We start from the raw sequence: 2,455 nt of genomic DNA, 5'->3' as shown, positions 1-2,455 counted from the left end.
TAGATTGTGTTTTGCAAGAAGCAAAGGAGATAAGGAAGAAGACCGATTTAGCACACAGCAACGAAGAGGAAGCATATATTCTTGTGATTCTTGTTTCGTTGTAACGTTGGATGCTAGTTTTCTTGCTTTGACTTATTTACTCTTGTGACGTACTCTGTTTTAATATAATTAGTTTAGTTGTTATTTTCTTGTGTTCGTTTGTCATGATTTCATATGAACCCATGATGGCGATAAGTTCTATTATGGGATAATCGTGATCGTGGGGTTGCAACGGATTTATTATGGAATTCTTTAGTTAATTGTTTAATACTTTAGTGTGTGATAATTGCATTATATCTAGTATTGGTTGTGCGTATTCGTCTTATGTGCGTCGCGAACATATAAGATAGGGTGTTAATCTCTTGTGAAGCGACAGTGGATCTTGAGATTTAGAACTTGCCATGCTAGCATAGGTTCATGTACGTTGTGCATGATTAGTGGGTAACTCTAACAGTTTTATTTGCCCTATGTAATCAAAAGGAATAACTTGTGCTTAAATCGTTGTGTTGTCAATTTCTGTAGACATATAGGAACTCAACATAATTGATGACTATTCAACTTCTATCTTAATTGTGGATGTTTGGTAGAATGGTATTCGTACAATGAAAGTTGGCTTTTATCAGTTTTGTGTTATTCGATTAATATCATCACTGTCACATGCTAAAGGTAATAACTATGGCTATAGAAGGAAGTAATAATGAAGTTGTGATCTCATGAGTGTTTTATTATTGATAAATTGCAGTGTTAGTTAAGTGGTCAATTAAGTAGTTAATTATAGTTAATATTCAACCAACAATTTTAAGTGTTATTATCTTAACATTGAGAAGTAATCATACATTGGTGAGTGAGTTAAATTAGACAATAACTTAGTCTGAGTCTCTGAGGGAACGAATTAGAAAGTATTCTATATTACTTGCGAACGCGTATACTTGCGTGAATATTAGTGCGTGATTTCGCCCTAACAAGTTTTTGGCGCCGCTGCCGGCTATTCAAGCTAACACCTTTGAAATCAAGCCGGGCACTATTCAGATGGTGCAGGATTCTGTTTCTTTTGGAGGAGCGGCAACTGAAGACCCCAACATGCACATAAGGAATTTTGTCGAGATCTGCAGCACTTTTAAGTATAATGGAGTGACTGATGAGGCTATCAAGTTGAGGCTTTTCCCATTCTCACTGAGGGATAAGGCTAAAGACTGGTTACATTCTGAACCAGCTGGGTCAATCACTACGTGGCAAGATCTTGCGCAAAAGTTTCTGGTGAAGTTTTATCCAATGGCAAAGACTGCTGCTATGAGGAGTGCTCTTACTCAGTTTGCGTAGCAACCTACAGAATCTATGTGCGAGGCTTGGGAACGCTACAAGGAAATGTTGAGAAAATGTCCACATCATGGAATGCCGGATTGGATGGTAATCACTGGTTTTTATAATGGTTTGGGGGCTCAATCTCGGCCCATGCTCGATGCAGCAGCTGGAGGCGCCTTATGGGCTAAAAGCTATACTGAGGCGTACAATCTTATTGAGACGATGGCTGCAAATGAGCATCAAAACCCAACTCAGAGGATGACATCAGGCAAGGTAGCAGGTATTCTGGAAGTTGATGCAGCCACCGCTATTGCAGCCCAGCTCCAAGCGCTATCAATGAAGGTTGATTCTTTGGCTACGTATGGAGTTAATCAAATAGCTATGGTTTGTGAGCTTTGTGCAGGTTCTCATGCTACAGATCAGTGTTCTCTTGTCAATGAATCTGTTCAGTATGTGAATAATTATCAGCGACAACAGCAGCCTGTGCCAGCAACCTATCATCCTAACAACAGAAATCATCCAAATTTCAGCTGGGGAAATAATCAGAATGCTATTCAGCCACCATATCAGCAAGGAGTGAGTAAACAGTTTAACCCACCTGGATTCCAGCAACCACAGCAGTATGCTACAAGACAATCATATCCTCAACAGGGAAGTGCAGCTGCACCTACTAGTGCTGATTTTGAGGAACTTAAGCTGTTGTGCAAGAGTCAGGCGGTTTCTATCAAGACCTTGGAAAATCAAATCGGTCAATTAGCCAATACAGTGCTCAATCGTCAACCTGGCACTCTTCCCAGTGACACGGAAGTACCAGGCAGGAAGGAAGCTAAAGAGCAAGTCAAGGCTATTACGTTAAGGTCTGGAAAAGTAGCTGATGCTGAAAAGGCAAAAGAAGTCGAAGCTGAAGTTCGAGATGAAGAATCTAAGCAAAGGGAGAAAGCGGCGGAACCAAGGAAGACTACTATTGAACACACTCTTCCTGAGGCTAATACAGGGGAGAAACAGCTCTATCCTCCACCACCTTTTCCTAAGAGATTGCAGCAACAAAAGCTGGATAAACAGTTCGGGAAGTTTCTGGAGGTGTTCAAGAAACTTCACATCAATATACCTTTCG

At 40.4% G+C, this 2,455-nt stretch overlaps 1 non-coding gene across 1 annotated transcript; it reads right to left on the bottom strand.

Annotated features, from left to right (window-relative positions):
* Positions 1-1,326: 1,326 nt before the first annotated feature.
* LOC141681754 (small nucleolar RNA R71) lies at positions 1,327-1,433 on the bottom strand. Its single transcript, XR_012559177.1, has one exon. It is a non-coding gene; the product is annotated as a small nucleolar RNA R71 (small nucleolar RNA).
* Between the last annotated feature and the right edge of the window lie 1,022 nt (positions 1,434-2,455).

The sequence above is a fragment of the Apium graveolens genome, chromosome 8, assembly GCF_009905375.1.
Source record: "Apium graveolens cultivar Ventura chromosome 8, ASM990537v1, whole genome shotgun sequence".
NCBI classification, from domain to species: Eukaryota; Viridiplantae; Streptophyta; class Magnoliopsida; order Apiales; family Apiaceae; genus Apium; species Apium graveolens.
The sequence above is the reverse complement of the archived record's forward strand: the minus strand, read 5'-3'. Positions and strand labels throughout refer to the sequence as shown.